The sequence below is a fragment of the Ranitomeya variabilis genome, chromosome 5 (genome assembly GCF_051348905.1).
Source record: "Ranitomeya variabilis isolate aRanVar5 chromosome 5, aRanVar5.hap1, whole genome shotgun sequence".
Lineage (NCBI taxonomy): Eukaryota > Metazoa > Chordata > Amphibia > Anura > Dendrobatidae > Ranitomeya > Ranitomeya variabilis.
This window is the reverse complement of record NC_135236.1, coordinates 253,680,025-253,699,738: the sequence shown is the minus strand read 5'-3', so window position 1 is coordinate 253,699,738 and position 19,714 is coordinate 253,680,025. Positions and strand designations below refer to the sequence as shown.

General features: G+C 45.2%; 1 pseudogene; it reads right to left on the bottom strand.

The window, feature by feature from the left end:
* Positions 1–8,630: 8,630 nt before the first annotated feature.
* Positions 8,631–10,931, bottom strand: LOC143773581 (zinc finger BED domain-containing protein 5-like; annotated as a pseudogene).
* Positions 10,932–19,714: the final 8,783 nt, after the last annotated feature.

Sequence of the window (19,714 nt, the reverse complement as noted above, 5' to 3'; positions counted from 1 at the left end):
TCTTGTTTACTGATAAGTGTTGAGCAACCCTGGATGGTCCAGATGGATGGAGTAGTGGATGGCCACCATGTCCCAACAAGGCTGCAACGTCAGCGAGGAGGTGGAGGAGTCATGTTTTGGGCCAGAATCATGGGAAACAGCTAGTAGGGCTCTTTAAGGTTCTGAAGGTGTGAAAATGACCTCTGCAAAGTATATAGAGTTTCTGACTGACAACTTTCTTCTATGGTCTAAAAAGCAGAAACGTGCCTTCAGGAGCAAAATCATCTTCATGCTGACAATGCACCATCTCATGCTGCAAAGAATACCTCTGAGTCATTGGCTGCTATGGGCATAAAAGGAGATAAACTCATGGTGTGGCCACCATCTTCCCCTGACTTCAACCCTATAGAGAACCTTTAGAGGATCATCAAGCAAAAGATCTATGAGGGTGGGAGGCAGTTCGCATCCAAACAGCAGCTCTGGGAGGCTATTCCAACTTCATGCAAAGAAATACAAGCAGAAACTCTCCAAAAACTCACAAGTTCAATGGATGCAAGAATTGTGAAGGTGACATCAAAGAAGGGGTCCTATGTTAACATGAAACTTGGCCTGTTGGGATGTTTTGGCGTTAAATAGCTTTTTTGTTCAGTGAATGTGACCTCCTAATGCTGCAAATTCCACAAATGAGCATTTTCAGTTCTTTAAAACATATCAAATGTTTAAAAATTCTACTGTGCCTAATAATTTGGAACAGTGCATTTTGAGTTTTTATTCATTTTGGAGATTACACTGTTATCATTGGGAGGTTTCTTCAATAAAATTCGACGTATAATCTAACGGGTGATGACTTTTATTAGACTGACTGTCATTTGCACCGACCATTTAGGAAAATCTGATAAAAATGTAATTTGCATAATAATTTGGAACATAGTGTATGGGGAAAAAACGCATCCTGCAGACAACTTTGCAGGATGCGTTTTTTCTCCTAAACGACGCAATGCGACGTATGCAAAACGACGCTAGTGTGAAAGTAGCCTAAGGGTGTGGACTGTAGTGTTGTGTTCCTGTCCCTGAAGACAACAATCGCATCGTGTATATGTCATTTTTATATATAGCTAGGTTGTGCCATGTGTAGCATGTGTTATGATGTGAATTGCCATGTATTGTGTTATGGTAATGTACAGTGTTTAATGTGAAGACCAAGACAGTGTGTGATAGGAATTGTAAATGTAATCTGCTTGATGCATACTGTTAGAAGATAGTGTCTGTAGTTTAGTAATGTTAGAATGTAGCCGAAAGGTTAGGACTACCCAGCAACAGGTTGGAGGGACAGATATAGTTAAGTGTTTGGTCCAGCCCAGAGTGTGATGGGTTAGGGCAGGGCCGGCTCCAGGTTTTTGATGGCCCCGGGCGAAAGAGTCTGTGGGCTCCCCTCCTTAAACACGTACCATGATTCATGATGCACAGATACAGCAGAGAAATCTAGGTATAGTACAATGCCAGATTTCACTTCTTACATGAGTGATAGCTATTGTAAATTCTGCAATACCATACAGCAGAGGGACTTTGTATAAGTCAACCCCTTATATGCCAATTTTTGTGACCTACTCCCTCTTCCTCAGTTACCAGTAGGCATTTTATTGTTAGCTGAACTTGCTGCAAAGAAAAAACTGCATACATTATATATGACAATTTTTAATGGAGAACTTTTTAATATAAACATTAGAAAGTATTAACGTAGAACATTTGTAAAAGTGCAAAATGGGTAGTATATAGCACAGCCCACATAGTGTATAGCGCAGCCATGTAGTATATAACACAGCCACATAGCATATAACACTGCCACGTAGCATATAACACTGCCACATAGCATATAACAGCACACATATTATATAGCACAGCCCACATAGTATATAGCACTGCCCATGTATCATATAGCACAGCCATGTAGTATATAACAGCCCACGTAGTATATAACACAGCTATGTAGTATATAGCACAGCCCACGTAGCATATAACACAGCCCACGTAGCATATAACAGCCCACGTAGTATATAACAGCCCACGTAGTATATAGCACAGCCATGTATATAACATAGCCCACATAGCATATAGCACAGCCTTGTAGTATATAGCAAAACCACGTAGTATATAATACAGCCCACGTAGTATATAGCACAGCCATGTAGTATGTAGCACAGCCCACGTAGTATACAGCACAGCCCCACAGTCCAGTACTCACTGTTATAGTAAAAAAAAACAACTCACCTCTCCTCATGCCTGCGCCCCGCTGCTCCTGTCTAGGAGGCTGCCGCTGCACTGCCTGGCACACAGTGCGCGATGACGTCATCGCGCACCCGCAGTGTCAGAGGCAGAGCGGGGAATGATGGGAGAGGGAGCGCCAGCTGACGTTCTCTCCTCCATCATTGCTTTGAACTGTATCGGCAGACTACTTCCTGTTACTAGTTAGAGCTTGTTTGCTAGACAGATAAAGACAAGTTCAAGGTGCAGTGGGATTATAGCAAAAGCGCGTACATATTGTTCTGGGTGGTATATTAAGCCTTACATAATGCACTGTGAAGATTCCTCCAACGTCCGGAGCTCAAGCCTTGATAGTGGTACTAAGGAGAGCACCTTAACCTCTTCCGTACAGAGAATGATGGACATGGAACTGCGTGTGGGAAAGGTAACGGATCTCGGCAATACTGCAGGACTGGACGGGAAATCCCTGGGGTTGACAGGAACAGTAAACAGGGATAGTCCAGGCAGAGCAGAATGGAAATCTGCAAGTGTACTGTGCTATTGACATAAAAAATGGAAAATGTTGTGCCCGATACTGGGTGTTGCAGTATGATGTAGATGGACTGTTTTAAAGCTAAACTGTCAGCAGGATTTTGCAAAGTAAACTAAAGGCATTGTCAGGTTAGCAATGATAAACGGATTAAAATGATACCCGGGGTGAAGAAATCCATCTTGTGGTTCTTATGTAATCAGTGTTAGAAATTTTCAGTTAGGCTAGGTTCACATTGCGTTAAAGCTGAGTTAAGTGCTGACATGTCATATCGCTAGCGCAGATAGAGCTAGCAGATGCTCTATCTGCGCTAGTGGTGACGGACCCGGAAACATTGCAGCCTGAGTCCCAGGGTCCGTCACTCAATGATGGCACATCGCTAGCGCACGCCCATTTTGGGCGTGCGCTAGCGATGCGCCCGAAATAGAGCTTAATGGCAGCGTTAACGGACTGCATTACACCGCGTTATGCTGCGGTGTAACGCAGTAAGTCTAATGGACTTTTAAAATGTAATGTGAACCCAGCCTTAATGAGATGCCAGTGCCCCGGGGCGGGACTGTTGGCAGAGTCTTATCTTCCTGCTCTAAGGGTACCGTCTCACAGTGGCACTTTTGTCGCTACGACGGTATACGATCCGTGACGTTCCAGCGATATCCATACGATATCGCTGTGTCTGACACGCAGCAGCGATCAGGGACCCTGCTGAGAATCGTACGTCGTAGCAGATCGTTTGGAACTTTCTTTCGTCGCTGGATCTCCCGCTGTCATCGTTGGATCGGTGTGTGACACCAATCCAGCGATGCGTTCGCTTGTAACCAGGGTAAACATCGGGTTACTAAGCGCAGGGCCACGCTTAGTAACCCGATGTTTACCCTGGTTACCGTCGTAAATGTAAAAAAACCCAAACAGTACATACTCACATTCCGGTGTCCGTCAGGTCCCTTGCCGTCTGCTTCCCGCACTGACTGACTCCCGGCCGTAAAGTGAAAGCCGAGCACAGCGGTGACGTCACCGCTGTGATCTGCTTTCACTTTACGGCCAGCACTCACAGTCAGTGTGGGAAGCAGACGGCAAGGGACCTGACGGACACCGGAATGTGAGTATGTACGGTTTGTTTTTTTTTACATTTACGACGGTAACCAGGGTAAACATCGGGTTACTAAGCACGGCCCTGCGCTTAGTAACCCGATGTTTACCCTGGTTACCCGGGGACTTCGGCATCGTTGGTCGCTGGAGAGCTGTCTGTGTGACAGCTCCCCAGCGACCACACAACGACTTACCAACGATCACGGCCAGGTCGTATCGCTGGTCGTGATCGTTGGTAAATCGTTTTGTGAGACGGTACCCTAAGCCAGAGACATCAAGGAACGACCTGCCACAGGCCACCCCGAAGCACATACAGGCTGTCTCTGACTATATGACGAGGAACATGTTTGTGCTTCTTGGCAGCCTGTGGGCAGGTCTTTCCTTGTTTTTTTCTCGCCTAGAGCAACAAGATGAGACTGTGTACAGTCCCGCCCCAGAGCAAGTGCATATCATTAACTGAAAACTTCTAGCACTACAAGAACCGCATGACGGATTTCTTCATCCCAGGTATCAGTTTAACACTGCCAACCTGACAATGCCTGTACTTACCAAAATCCTGCTGATAGGTTCGCTTTAAGTAAACTTTGCTACTAAACAAACTGGGTGTCTCATATTCTGTGTGCGGCTGTTCCTGACTACAGAGAAGTGAAGACAGCTGCACCTTACAAGTGAGTAACGCACCCTACACCAGACAGCACACTGGGACACGATTTTCCTGTAAATAAAGCAGCAGCTCAACCACGGCTCCCAGCCTCTGGCACCTTACGTTTGGACTGATTGGCTTGGACGCCTGAGTAAGACTTTAGGCCATATGTGTCAAACTCTGGCCCTCAGAGTGGCTTTATTTGGCCCGCGACATCAGAACCGCCACTCCTATATGGGAATATTATTCTGTGTGGAGGACAATATGGGGCCATTATTCTGTTTGGAGGACTATGTGGGGCCTATTATTCTGTATGGAGGACCATGTGGGGCCATTATTCTTTTTGGAGGACTATGTGGGGCCCATTATTCTGTATGGAGGAGTGTATAGGGTCCATTATACTGGTTGGCCCACGACTTTGTCAAAGTTTTTCATTTTGGCCCTCTGTGGGTTTGAATTTGACATCCCTGCTTTAGTTAGTGTTATCCCAACCAATGCGCATTTATGAGGCTCTACGTTTGGGTTGGAAATCCTGCGGTCAATCTGTGCAGGGCAACCATATATGGGCATTGAAATAATCAACCTGAACCTTGCCTGAAAGCAATTAAAAAAAATCTCTACCCTGAAATGGTATGGGCTTATGAGAGGTCACTGATTTTATGTACTAAGCAGCTTGAGGTGCTTGTTCCATGGTACCACTACTCTCAATGTTGATTAAAAAAAAATCAACATTAAGCGTAGTGGTACCATGGAACAAGCACCTCAAGCTGCTTAAAATAAAAATACATAAAATCAATTTAGATTTGAATCTGTTGCTGTATTCCAAAGAAATTAGTTTAACTTATATGCAAATAATGTGATAAAAGCTGTGGGTGTGACAGAGCACTTGCCGAGACTCTGGCTGCAAAGATTGCTTCCCCAGCCAGCATCAGCCTCTTTAGTTAAATTGATAGCTCACAGATTTTCTTGCCTGGCGTCACACAGGCAGCGAGCTATCAATCAAACTGAAAAGGCTGGTGCTAGGTGTGGAAACAAGCTCCTTAAGTGCTCTGTAACATCCAGAGCACTAAGCACCTCATTTAAATTTGAAGGAAAATGCAGCAACAGACAGAAGATATAAAGGTGTTGATGGATTGTCATTTGAAAGACCTGTATGCCCAAATGTGTGGTTTGAAAATTACAGCGGTGGAGGCTACTGATAAATTGATTAAAATATGAAGTGATGGTAGGACACAGTGGCTCAGGAAAGGGGCAGTGGTGTTGTGGATTACACATGGAGCAGAGATCTCACATATACATTGGGGACTTACTGCCACTTTATATGCCTTCTAGATAGACAGATGTCCACTGCCAATATGACAGTATTATTTACTCACTGTATGGTTGTAGTGTATAGTAACAGTATTGTGTTAGTAGTCCTAGCGGTATCCATTTTCTGTCCATTATGCAGTGCTGGTATGTTGGTGTGATGTAGGTACATTATGCAGTGCTGGTATGTTGGTGTGATGTAGGTACATTAGGCAGTGCTGGTATGTTGGTGTGATGTAGTTACATTAGGCAGTGCTGGTATGTTGGTGTGATGTAGTTACATTATGCAGTGCTGGTATCTTGGTGTGATGTAGGTACATTAGGCAGTGCTGGTATGTTGGTGTGATGTACTGTAGGTACATTAGGCAGTGCTGGTATGTTGGTGTGATGTAGGTACATTAGGCAGTGCTGGTATTTTGGTGTGACGTTACATTAGGCAGTGCTGGTATGTTGGTGTGATGTACTGTAGGTACATTAGGCAGTGCTGGTATCTTGGTGTGATGTACTGTAGGTACATTAGGCAGTGCTGGTATGTTGGTGTGATGTAGGTACATTAGGCAGTGCTGGTATTTTGGTGTGACGTTACATTAGGCAGTGCTGGTATGTTGGTGTGATGTAGGTACATTAGGCAGTGCTGGTATGTTGGTATCATGTAGTTACATTAGGCAGTGCTGGTATGTTGGCATGATGTAGTTACATTATGCAGTGCTAATATGTTGGTGTGACGTAGTTACTTTAGGCAGTGCTGGTATGTTGGTGTGACGCAGTTACATTAGGCAGTGCTGGTATGTTGGTATGATGTAGTTACATTATGCAGTGCTGGTATGTTAGTGTGACGTAGTTACATTAGGCGTGCTGGTATGTTGGTGTGATGTACTGTAGGTACATTAGGCAGTGCTGGTATGTTGGTGTGATGTACTGTAGGTGCATTAGGCAGTGCTGGTATGTTGGTGTGATGTAGGTACATTAGGCAGTGCTGGGATGTTGGTGTGATGTAGGTACATTAGGCAGTGCTGGTATGTTGGTATGGTGTAGTTGTTACATTATGCAGTGCTGGTATGTTGGTGTGATGTAGTTACATTAGGCAGTGCTGGTATGTAGGTGTGATGTACTGTAGGTACATTAGGCAGTGCTGGTGTGAAGGAGAAAATGTCTAATGAAATCAATTATTAAACCTTATATAAGTCAGTTCAGATATGGTGTAGCAAGATGGCGATTGTGTCTTTGAAGCTGTCTTGAAGATCCTTGAAACAGTCCTGGAAGGAATCTTTGGAATGCAGGAGTGAAGGCACTGGAATACACCGTATTTGGAAATAAAGCTTGGAATGAACCAATCAGAGTGACACTAACTATTCAGAAGTTGTGCGACCTCCCCCATTTCCTGTATTTAGTATCTTCCTTTGTTCAGAATAAAGCAGTTGTGAGTGAGCCATCACTGAGAGAGGCTGTGTGTATCGTCTCTGTGAATCTGATGCATTCTGGGCCTCTAAGCTAACACTCGGCTTATATTTGGTCAGGTACAAGCAATCATATAGATCTCCCTTTAAGAGATCACCCTCACATTTTTGGCGCTCAACGTGCGGCCCATTGAGGATGTACACTCCCAAGACATTGACACCCAGAATGGATCGAGGAAGAGTGTCCAGAGTGGTTCGACTAGGAGACTGATCACCTCCATAAAAACACGGTAAGTCTGCTGATTCCTTTATGAATCTGTAGTACTTGCCCGTGTTTCTCGAACCATTCTGTGTGTTCTGTACTCGTGTGTGCCGAGTGTCTGTGTCGCCCTGACACGGTGGGTGTGGGATACGTACACCTGGTGGCCTTAAAAGAACCCACGGCTACTGGCTGTGAGGAACACAAACCATGATTGCTTATAACTAGGGTTGAGCGAAACGGATCGGTCATTTTCAAAAGTCGCCGACTTTTGGCAAAGTCGGGTTTCGTGAAACCCGACCCGACCCCAGCGTGGGATTGGCCACACGGCGATCTTCGCGCCAAAGTCACGTTTCGTATGACGCTTTCCCCGCCATTTTTTCAGCCAATGAAGGAGTGTGTGCAGCGTGATGACATGGGTTCCGGCTCGCTTTGTGCAGCGTCACAAGGGGTAAACCCGCCGGAGGAGGAGGACCCATTGACTTGCATTGGGTTTTGTGTTTCGGTCAGCCCCCCGACTTCAAAATAATCGGCCGATTTCACACGATCCGACTTTCGAGACAGTCGGGTTTCACGAAACCCGACTCGATCCTAAAAAAGCAAAAGTCGCTCAACCCTACTTATAACCAGTACTGTGTGCTGGGCTATCTGAGTCTCTGCCTGTGTGTAGCAGGCAGGGGGAGAGGAGGTTGTCTATGATACGGTGAGCGCAAAGTTGCTCCTAGAGTCTCGGGTGCGGAGCATGGCGTGATAGAATCACGGGTGGTCGAACCACGTAGTGCAAAAAACGGTAGAAACCTCTTTGAACCCTAGCATTGTGCACAAGGTCTGAGATAGAAATCCCAGTTACAGAGGACGGTCAGTTTTTGTGTTTGTCCGTCCGTCTGGTTATGTGTGTCTGAGAGTGTTGTCCCTCTTCCAGAATTAGCTGTCCTGTCTGTGACCGCATGTGAGATATGGCGAGATTAGTGTTGGTGCTGGGGTGAGCGCAAATTCTGTGTGGTACCAGGTAACTCGGTCCAGGTCCGAGGGGAGACACAGCGTCCAGCAGACATGTCTCATTCTCTGTGCGGTTCATAGATTTGGGCTGGGACTTCTGGTGACTGGATAACAACTCCGTCTTTTTGTTTGTCTAAAGCAGAGGTTCTCAACCTTTCTAATGCCGTGACCCCGCAATACAGTTCCTCATGTTGCGGTGACCCCCAACCCAAAAAATAATTTTGGTGGCTACTTTAAAACTGTAATTTTATTAGTTATGATTCGGAATGTAAATATCTGATATGCATTATGTATTCTCATTGCTACAAATCAAACATAATAAATAATCACAAAAACAATTATATGTTGAGAAATATTTATTACGAATTCCAATAAATAACATTTCACCATGGCATACCATGGGTTTAAATATAACAGTAAACAACAGTGCAATATTTTGCTACAGTATGCTGCCAAATTCAGTGAGATGGTTGTGGTTGCTTCTTGCTTACCAATTCAGAAATTCTTGGGGCAGTCTTTGCAAGGGCACAGCGAAGATCATTTTCCACAACAAGTGTACTTCGGTATTTAGACTTGATTACCAGCAATCTGGAAAACCCTGTTTCGCAAAGATATGTTGTTGGAAAAGGAAGAAGAAGGCGCAGCACAGTCTCAGACAGAATAGGATATAACTGTAAACTCTTAATCCAGAATTTTGTCAGTGGCATTGTAGAGAAATCTGTTCTCGCTGCATCATTGTTAATTAGGTCGATGAACTCTTCTTGCGCTGTCTCCGGAACATCTTCAACTTTCACTGTGAATGGACTTCTGGCAAGTGCAAATGGGGTGTCAGGTAGATTAGGAAAGTATGATGAAATTTCCTCTGAAAACATGTGCAAATGTTCTTTCACAGAAGATATCATAATCTTGTTGTCTGGCTCAATGTCATGTTCCTCAAAGAAGGCAGATAATGTAGGAAACATGTAAAAAAATTTTTTATCCAATTTATCTTTCCAAAGCTGAAGTTTCATTTGGAATGATCTCATTTTTTCAGACAAATCGAGGCACGTTGCATTTGGTCCTTGCAGTGATAAATTTAAGTCATTCAAGATGACAAAGATGTCCACCAAGTAAGCTATTTTCTGCAGCTCAGTTTTATCGCTAAACAATGCTTCGAATTGCGGTCTTGCTTTCTGATTAAAAAACGTTTTCAGTTCCTCACGAAGCTCAAAGACACGTTTTAAAACTTTTCCTCTTGACAACCATCTGACTTCAGTGTGAAATAACAGAGCATTGTTTGGCGCATCTAGATCGTTGCACAGTTGGCAAAACAGCCGACTGTTTAAGGCGCTCGACTTAACAAAATTGACACGTTATGACGCTTTTCATTACTTCTTGTAAATCTTGCGGCAGTGTCTTAGTCGCTAATATTTGGCGATGTATCATACAGTGTGTTCCGATTGCTTTTGGCGATTCATTTTGTACCAAACGCTGAAATCCTGAGCGACATCCTAGCATAGCAGGAGCACCATCTGTGCATACACCGCAAACCTTTTCCCAAGAGATGTTATGCGCTTTTAGAAAAGAACCAACTGCATCAAAAATATCATGTGCAGTTGTTGTTGTTTCAAGCGGTTTGCAAAAAAGAAACTCATCTTTAAAGTCGCCATCATTAATATACCTTGCGTAAACCAACAACTGTGCACAGTTTGCCACGTCTGTAGATTCGTCAAGCTGGATACTGAATATTGGTAGTGGTGCAGATTTAATTTCCTGGATCACCTGATCAAGAATATCAGCAGACATGTCCTCTATTCTTCTGCGGACAGTGTCATTAGATAAGGAAATCGCATTCAATTTCTGAACATATTCATTTCCAATTATCACTCGAACTATGTCTTTTGCAGCTGGCAACAGTAAATCCTCACCAATGGTGTGAGGTTTCATAGCTCTGGCAATTCTGAGTGCCACCAAATATGACGCTTCAACAGCTGCTACATTGTGTTTATGGTACTGGCCACCAGTGTCAAATCTAGATTTCTTGAGTCCATCAGCTTTGCTTCTAAAATAGCTGATATCCTTGCTAGCAAAGAGTGGATGCTTGCTATCAAAATGCCGTTTTAGTTTGTTCGGCTTCATAGATTCAGCTGAGAGAACTTCAGTACAAATAACACATTGTGGTTTCTCAATTCCTGCTGAAATTATGGAGGTAAAACCATACTGCAAGAAATCCTCAGTGTATTTTCTTTTCTTAATATTCTTTTCTACACGATTCATTGTCATGAGACGGTTTGCTAAAAAAAAAAATAAAAGATGGTCGCGTCTAAAGAGCTTGTTAAAGTTTCCTATTATTTACTATTCCCTGTGTTGTTTTCTATTACACACCTGTTACTATGACCAGGGGGCCGTATTCACATGCTTAAAGCGCACCTGTCACCCCCTTTGACCCTATGAAGCTGCTGCCATTACCTTGTGGGTGCAGTGAATAGCATCCTTAAGGCCCCGTCTCACATAGCGAGATCGCTAGCGAGATCGCTGCTGAGTCACAAGTTTTGTGACGCAACAGCGACCTCAGTAGCGATCTCGCTATGTGTGACACGTACCAGCGACCAGGCCCCTGCTGTGAGATCGCTGGTCGTGTCGGAATGGCCTGGACCGTTTTTTGGTCGTTGAGGTCCCGCTGACATCGCTGAATCGGTGTGTGTGACACCGATCCAGCGATGTCTTCACTGGTAACCAGGGTAAACATCGGGTTACTAAGCGCAGGGCCGCGCTTAGTACCCCGATGTTTACCCTGGTTACCAGCGTAAAAGTAAAAAAAAAAAAACAGTGCATGCTTACCTTCCGCTGTCTGTCCCCCGGCGTTCTGCTTCTCTGCACTGTGAGCGCCGGCCAGCTGGAAAACACAGCACAGCGGTGACGTCACCGCTGTGCTTTCCGGCCGCTGTGCTTACACAGTGCAGAGAAGCAGAACGCCGGGGGACAGACAGCGGAAGGTAAGCATGCACTGTTTGTTTTTTTTTTACTTTTACGCTGGTAACCAGGGTAAACATCGGGTTACTAAGTGCGGCCCTGCGCTTAGTAACCCGATGTTTACCCTGGTTACCCGGGACCTCGGCATCGTTGGTCGATGTAGAGCGGTCTGTGTGACAGCTCCCCAGCGACCACACAGCGACGAAACAGCGACGCTGCAGCGATCAGCATCGTTGTCTGTATCGCTGCAGCGTCGCTGTGTGTGACAGGGCCTTTATACATATTTTCTTATCTTCTTCATCCTCAGGAATGCTCAGAAATTCATCTTTATAATCTTCTTGGCAGCTCCACAATCCATAACATCGCATTACGTGTGTCCGGCGCCGGACACACGTAATGCGATGTTATGGATTGTGGAGTGTCCCCCCCCACCCCTTAATTAGACATCCTTCCTTATTACAGGGATAATTCTCCATTTGTCACTTCTTTTAGGTTTCCTATAGCTGGGTCAGCAAGCTTCATCCCTCAGCTCCTGGGCACATTTTTCATAGAAAGCCTCCCTCCAGAGTCCAGATTCATCCAGTTCCCCCCTAGCCCACAGTCAGTGCATAAAAGTATAAAATAGGACATTCTGCTTTAAATGACCAGTTATTGAGCCACAAAAATAACTGGTAGGTTCCCAATGTCTGGGAGTCTTACTTGTTACTCCGGAGGGGATGGGGGAGGTGTCTGTCCGGGGGCATACTGTAACACAGTGATGGCGGCAGATCACTGCTGGGTACCGAACGGCTCCTTTATGGCGTGCTCTTCCGCAGCCCTTCAAGCCGATTACCGATGCCGGCAGCCGCGTTCTTCCTGCATCCCTGGATTCCGTTGCCAGATACGTGCCACAGATTCCGGATCTGTCCTGGCTGCACCAAACAAGAAGGGGGGACGTCGGAAGTTGGTATCTCCCTAGATCCGATGCGCGATCGATTCATTTTCCTGCGGGGATCCCAAAGCTATGCCGGGAGTAAAGCTAGCAGTCCAGGCATACGGGGGAAGGTGGATGGGGAGGTGAGAGAGGTGGCGACCCCTATGTTTTGGTCGTTCGACCCCCCCTCGGGGTCGCGACCCCCAGGTTGAGGTTGGTCTAAAGCCAGCAGAAAATGGAGACGTTTTTGCAGTTCCGTAAAAGAGGAGGGAATGTGATGATGGCAGATAAGACTGATGTATGATAGTGTTTGCCAGAGGGGGGAAGAAGTGTATATATAGAATATGAGGTGATTTGATGAAAATATGTGTATTCCCCGAGAAAGGCAGATTACAGTAGTTAGAACGGCAGGGAGTTATTAAAGGAAAGAAAGGAAGTTGGAAGATGAGGAATTGCTGCAAGTAAGTTTAGCATGGTGCAGAACAACAGAAAATTGTCTAAGGAAAGTTGGGTGACTGACTTAATGAAGGTTTCTGGAAAAGTGTTGAAGTAAAAAAGAGGATCTTTAAATGATGCTGGCTTGTTAGATCAGGCTGAGATATTATGGAAAAACCTGTGCAATTAGAGGTAATGTGCAGGAAGAGAAACATGGTGATAAGTTTTAGTATAAGAAAGTATGAAACAAGATGGTGCTGAACGCCATGCTGCTCCCAGTTTGTCTCCACCCATTACATTGTCTCTAGAGGATGAACATGTTGTGTATGTAGGAACTAGAATTTAGTTTGGGTGGAGACCTGTCCTGTATGTGGTGCCCCCTGTTGGCACATAGGAACTATTAAACCTATTTCTAAGCTAGGATTGTATCCTTTGTTATGCCCCCCTACTATTCATGTGCATAGTGTGCCTCTTGTCCAGTGCCCCAAATGCTACGCCCCCATAAGTCTTGTCCATGCCCTCAATGAATATTATACCTGCACTGGATGGCACCAGCACCCCCTTCATGCCCTGCCCTCTAGTTCTTTTCTTGATAGAATCCAAATGGATGCAGCAGTTACTAATATGTCTGTCTGTTGCTGTCATCTGAGACTCACTAGGACGATTACTCAGCCAGGGTGGGCAGCCCACCTCAACCCCCTTCTGTTCTTTTGCAGTGCTCATCTGGGTTATAGCCACCAGACCTTACATCTCAGCCTAGGGGATCAGTTATGGTGGAGTCCCAGGATGGTGTATGGCATCCCTGGGATCCTAGTGAAATGCTGGCCATAATGAGTAGAATGAAAGACCCTGGAATATTTCCCATGTCATTTGTTACAGAGGATAATGAAAAAAAAATAGTAATGCTTTCTACTGTTGCTGGTGAGATTTAGAGGAACAGATTAGCCTCCCAGAAAGTCATCCTTCATGATATCCAACAGGATTCAACTGAATCAGGAGAAAATATTATACCCGGTTCTGGCAAAGTTAAAGGTATAAAGTCTGTGATTATAGAGCCACTAATAATGTCCCACTTAGAGTATTAAAGTCATATTCCCAGCTCTGATAACGTAAAAACCTGGTCCAGAGCCCCTGTTACGCAGACCAGGCAAGGGCAAAGAAATTTAATGTGTAAAGTAAAAAAATATTTAGAACTGAGAGTCCTCAGTGGTTGATATATATATCTTTCTTATATGTGTAAAGAATGCACACAGACACTGCGCAGGGGGATAGCTCCCTCCTCCCCTCTTCAGTCTTTTAGGGGAAAGGTCGGGGTCATGAAGCTGTGCTGCTGGGATAGCCCCCTCCCTCTCTCCCCCTTCTCTCAGTGCTGCTGAGATCTCAGGTTTCACTGTGTCTGATAATATCAGCATTCATGGCGCACTACTGATTTCAGCCATCCTGCTGCCTCTGGGGGGAAGAGGAGGGAAGTGGGTGGTAGTGGAACCTGCCTGACCTGCTAGTTGAACTACAACAGGACTATGACTGTGTACAGATAATGTCCCACAGTGGGGTTTCAGTCATGGTGCCGATGTCCCACTAGATTACCCAGTCCATGAGCTCTTTGTGGATGGATTGCAGTATTGTGTGGATGACCAGTTCTACGCCGAATATGCTATTGGTCCATGAAACCATAAATATGGAACCGTTGCCCCCACATGGCAGTCCAGGAAGAGTACTCTGACGTGACGCACAAACATGACTGCGTAGATGAGTCAGGAGACAGTGGGTTTTGCACATGTCCATGATAAACCTGATCCTAATGCAGATTTTGAGTTTTTTCTTGTAGATGGCTCCAGATACCACCAGGATGGGCGATTCTACATTGGATATGCAGTAGTATCATCACATGAGGTAATCTGAGCTGAACCACTCGCTTCTCACATGTCGGTGCAGGAGGCAGAGTTGAAGGCACTCACTGAGGCGTGTAGAGCCGCTGCAGGTAAAGTCGCTAATATTTACGAGATTCGAGTTATGGATGGGAAATATCCCATGATTATGGCCCTATCTGGAGAAGCAAAGCGTTTCTTACATCAGCCGGTAAGCCCATTAACAATACAGAGCTGGTGGAACAATTAATGGAGACATCGATGTTACCAGTCCAGGTTGGCATAATCAAGGTGAAAGCACACACAAACGGTGACTCCGTGGAGGTAGAGGGCAACAGAAGGGCGGACGAGTTTGCTAAAGTAGCAGCAAGGCGGCCTAGGGAGCAGTGGACGGTGGCAAGGAGTCAGCGTATTCCAGCCACACTGATCCTAGATGTCCTGAAATCCCTCCAGCTGCCCAAACAGAGAAGGAACACTGGGAGAGAATGGGAGCTGAGCTGAACTCGGAGTATGGGAGAATAAGGATAAATTGTATATACCAAGGTCCCTGTTCCTAATTATGGCGCAAGCAATATATGGTCCCACTCACACCTCAAAATGTCACATGTGTACCATGGTAAATGCCTTCTGGATCGCTCCTGGTTTCAGTTATGTAGCGGCAAAACTCGTACAGTCATGCCTCATCTGTGCACAGCACAACCCAGGTAAAACAGTAAAAGTCCCTAAGAAAGCGACACTCAGGCCTCTCTACCCGTTTCAGAGACTGCAGACTGGTACATACAGCTACCCAAGGTAGGAGTGTATGAATATGTCCTAGTATGTGTAGATCTGTTCTCTGGTTGGCCGGAAGCCCATCCAGTAAAATGTGCTAATTAATGCTAAAATGACACTTAAACTTAAAAATTCAGAAGGCCATGACAGACACATTAAAGAATTGGGTAGAGTGCTTGTCTCTTGCACTCTCTTCAGTCAGAAGCACTCCAAATAGAAAGACAGGCTTGTCTCCTTCTGAAGTCCTGCTTGGTAGTGCGCCAAAGACTGGTCTGTACTTCCCATAAGTACTACAGCCTATGTCCAGGCCTTGCAGAAAAGACTTAATGTGGTACATAAACATGCGTTCTCATCCATTCCAGAGCCTAATGAAAGTGCAGACATGCATCAGCTAAATCCAGGTGAATGGTGGTCATATGCAGACATGTAAGAAGAAGTCTAGATCCACAGTTTGAGTGGCCATACCAAGTTCTCCTGACAATGCCTACCTCAGTGAAACTCTAAGGGAGACCACCATGGATTAATGCCTAACATTAAAAAAAAAAAAAGGTGGACTGACCACCCGAGTAATATATATCCTTGCCATCATCTACCTAATGTTGTTATGTATAGGAAATGGGCAACAGGTAGCTGTAACTAAAGAAAAGGGAATTATTACTTTCTGGTACAATTCCTCGAGTACAGTGGTGGCTACATATGGGTTTGATGTCTGTGACATAATACAGGGAAGTGGGTGTGGGGAGCCAGGAGAGTCACGACTCTCGGGAAAGACAGAACAATTTGTATTCTTTATTTGTGGAAATTGGGAAAGAAGAAAATAAAAACTGTGGTTCTTGGACATCTGTTGGATGGGATACAAGTGATAAAGAGTGGGGATATAAACCGACCCCTGCCTTCAAACAAAAGAGTAGTAAAGGGAAGTCCTTACTTACGTGGATGACGCTACTCAAGTCCGACTCTAGTGACCAATGTAGGACAAAATGTCATCCTTTGATATTCAGTATTGAGGATCCATCACCCAATGATGTAGGAGAGTATACTTTGGGTGCATATTATAGTTAGGGGGGAAAGACCCCAACAGGCAATTTCCAACTTAAAGATACTGTATGTTGGAGTCTCAGGAATGGGCAAGTGCGCAGGGTGAAAGTGACAAATTAGGAATACCATGGATTCCACTTCTTCAACATGTTTGTGTTTTTAGGGGCATGACTTCAATTCAGAACCCCACTTATGAGGTACACTGCACAACAACAAAATAGAACCAATTGTTATGTGTGTTCAGCAGCTAGGCCCCATTTGGGATCTGTTCCCCTATAAATCCCTGAATTGGAGGAGGAGTGTGTCCTTGCCCTCTTTACCAACACCTCCACTAATTCTACACAATGTGGGAGATGGAGGGATAAATATCCTGTGTTGAATAAAACTCCGTCTCTTGGTCGAAGTATTACTATCTATCCTGGGAATTACACCTGTATGCAAATACAAGGAGAGGGCCGTTTCTTGGGGAATTCTAGTAAGGGTTTTTGCCATAATTACTCCTCAGCAATCCCCGAGAAGTTAACACAGCAGGTCTCCTCAGTAGCGGACATATTCTGGATATGTGAGGATTAGTGTTGAGCATTCCGATCCCGCAAGTATCGGGTATCGGCATTCCGATACCGAGTTCCGATATTTTTGTGATATCGGAAATCGGAAGTGTGCGGTGCGTATGGTTCCCAGGGTCTGGAGGAGAGGAGACTCTCCTTCAGGCCCTGGGATCCATATTCATGTATAAAATAAATAATAAAAAAAAAAAATATTGATATACTCACCCGTCCGGCGGCCCCTGCTCTTAGCGGTGCCTCCGTTCCTAAGAATGCAGGGGTGAAAGACCTTCGATGACGTCGCGGCTTGTGATTGGTGCGTGAGCGGTCACATGAGCGCTCACGCGACCAATCACAAGCCGCGACGTCATCGAAGGTCCTTCACGCGCTCATTCTTAGGAATGGAGGCTGCCAGTTACAGCGGTTACTACCAGGGCGCGTCCGAGGGTGAATATATCCCTATTTTTTATTTTTATTCTTTATTTTACACATTAATATGGATCCCAGGGCCTGAAGGAGAGTTTCCTCTCCTTCAGACCCTGGGAACCATCCAGGATACCTTCCGATACTTGTGTCCCATTGACTTGTATTGGTATCGGGTTTCGGTATCGGCGATATCCGATATTTTTCGGATATCGGCCGATACTATCCGATACCGATACTTTCAAGTATCGGAAGGTATCGCTCAACACTAGTGAGGATATGAAGATAAGGTCTAAATTAGAGGGTAATTGGACGGGACAGTGTACTTTGGCCAAGGCCATCATGCCTTTCCATCTTATCCCTGAAGGTTCGCCTTTGACTAATCAGAAACAGCCCCAACGTATGAAAAGGGGAATTGCCCCCAAAGAAAGCTTTGACCCTCATGTGTATATTGATGCTATAGGGCAGAGGTCCCCAACCGCCGGTCCGCGGACCAGGACCGGGCCGTTGGGGTTTTGCAGCCGGTCCGCGGCGCCGCTAACAGCGGCTAAACACGCCGATTGTGCGGCTTGTCACACTGCAGCGCCGCAGCGTTCGTCACACTCCAGCGCTGCAGCGTTCGTCATTCCCCCTTTGGTGGGCGGCCGTGGAGTTCGGGCGGAAGTCTCCTCCCCCTCATCCGGAGTGAGTCATATCCGGCCTGTGCGTGTGTGCTGGGCCCCTCTGAATGAAGGTATTACCGGCGGCTGTGCAGGGTCCATGTGTGTGGAGCTGGGATCTACAGGGAAGATTGTTGATGATGGTGTGCGGTCTGTATAAGTGTGCGCTTTGTCTATCAGGGGTCAGTGTGTTCCAGTAATTCAGAGGCCTGTTTACAAAGCCATGATTTTAGAAAGACATGCCCTAGGCTTGTGATGGCCCACAATCGAGATATTACTGAAATGTAGACCTCTCAATGCCCTCTCAATGCCCTGTTTGCCTCTCACTATGCTCTTTGTCCAGCTGTGTGAAAATCTGTTAGTGAAATCTGGCTGGCTCACACATCCTATATAGCTGCTATACTAAGATGTAGCAGTGCTGAATATGTTTTTGGTGATATGATTTCATGAAGTGGCCATGAAACTTAATAAATAACAAACTCAGCTTTGCTACATCAGTAAAAAAACAATTGATTAATCATTAATCAATTGGTTTTTTACTGATGTAGCAGAGCTGAGTTTGTTATTTACTGTTTGTTACTCATGTGCTGTCATAATTATATGATAAGTATGCACTAAGCTCCATCCCTCCATAACCCCACCCCCATATGACCAAAGCTCCGCCCCTGCCCCACCGGGCCATGGAAAACTGGTCTTGCTTAAAGCCGGTCCCTGGTGCAAAAAAGGTTGGGGACCTCTGCTATAGGGGTACCGAGGGGGGTCCCTGATGAGTTTTAAGCAAGGGACCAGGCTTAAGCAGGATTTGAGTCTATAATCCCTAATGTAACTGTCAATAAAAACGTAGATTGGATTAACTACATATATTATAACCAACAAAGATTCATAAATTATACTAAGGATGCATTAAAGGGGATAGCTGAACAGTTGGAAGCTACATCCACTATGGCTTTCCAAAATCGGATGGCTTTGGATATGTTACTAGCAGAGAAAGGAGGGGTATGTAAAATGATTGGAGAAACTTGTTGTACCTTAATCCCCGATAACACAGGTCTGAATGGAAAGGTCACCTTAGTTATAAAAAAGCTTGAATCCCTATCTGAGGAACTTAAAAATAAATCAGGAATTGGTGATCTTTAGGATACTTGGTTTGGGTGGATGGCAGGATGGCAGAAATCGTTGACACAGATTGGTACAATTATTATGGTAATCCTTATTTTCATGTCTGTGGTTTCTTGTTGTATATTTCCTTGTGTTAAACAGATGGTCAACAAGAGCGTGGACAACCTAATCCCTACGCTGGCTTTACAAGAAGATGGTGATGGCCATGATTCTACTATAAAACCCCTGAAGACCAATTCGATTTATTAAACGGGATAAATATATATATCTGATTTCCACATGACTGTATCAAGGGGTGGTAAAAGCTTAACATTGCCGTCTAATGGACAGCTCAGATGTCATGATCCATGTACTGTGTTTTCTCCTTGTCTTTTGTGTTTGTCACTGTCCCCTGTGTGTATTATCTGCAGTGGTGAGGCTAGCGTCGCCATTGCACTAGTCAGGGCAGAGTTAGGTAACAGTGAGGGACGAGGTTCCTGGCGGCGGTGGGGGGAAGGACCCACTTAGAGCGTTAGGGCAGTGCAGGGAC